Source organism: Tarenaya hassleriana, unplaced genomic scaffold (assembly GCF_000463585.1).
Source record: "Tarenaya hassleriana unplaced genomic scaffold, ASM46358v1 Cleome98, whole genome shotgun sequence".
Classification (NCBI taxonomy): domain Eukaryota; kingdom Viridiplantae; phylum Streptophyta; class Magnoliopsida; order Brassicales; family Cleomaceae; genus Tarenaya; species Tarenaya hassleriana.
In genome coordinates, this window is record NW_010972219.1 from 239,472 (window position 1) to 240,214 (window position 743).

The following is a 743-nucleotide window of genomic DNA, read 5'->3' on the forward strand; positions in this document are numbered from 1 at the left end:
ATGGCATGTACAAAATAACAATCATGCAACTCCAATACAAGGCCAGAAGGTAAAGTGAGATCGTAAGTCCCGACGGTTAATGCAGCAACTCTTGCTCCATTCCCGATGCGGAGATATACTTCTCCCTTCGCCAATTGTCTACTTCCTCAAGTCAGTTCAGTCAAGCTGTTCCGATAAACTCGGTTGAACTACTCTTAGTTCAATTGAATCGTCTGTGTATATAATCCTTTTTGCCAAACAACACTTGCTTGCTTTAAATTATGTACCGAAATACTCTCATTGGTTAAACATTCATAATGTTCATCCAATGTGCATCAAAATCTCGGCTCAGACACTTGAAACGATGCAACAATCAACTGACTCTGTCCGAGTTAAGACTTGACTCGGTCCGAGTCAGAAGCCGAAATCATCTACAGATCAATCTGAACCAAAACTTGATGGGAATATAGCTCATCTTTGCATCTGTGTTGTCATTGTTTGATGATGGACTAGCTGGTAGTGGATCATAGAGAGATTGACACTGATTGATGATAGACTAGCTGGTAGTAGATCATTAATAGAATCTGCATTTGTTTTGTTCGTTCTGTTTTGTCTCTTTTGTAGGACATGGCGTCAACCGGTAGCGTACCGAGTTTGACGATGCGATCTATCCTTGAGAAGGATAAATTGACTGGGACGAACTTCTTAGACTGGTATCGTAACTTGAGAATAGTTCTCAAGCACGATAAGAAGTCATACGTCCT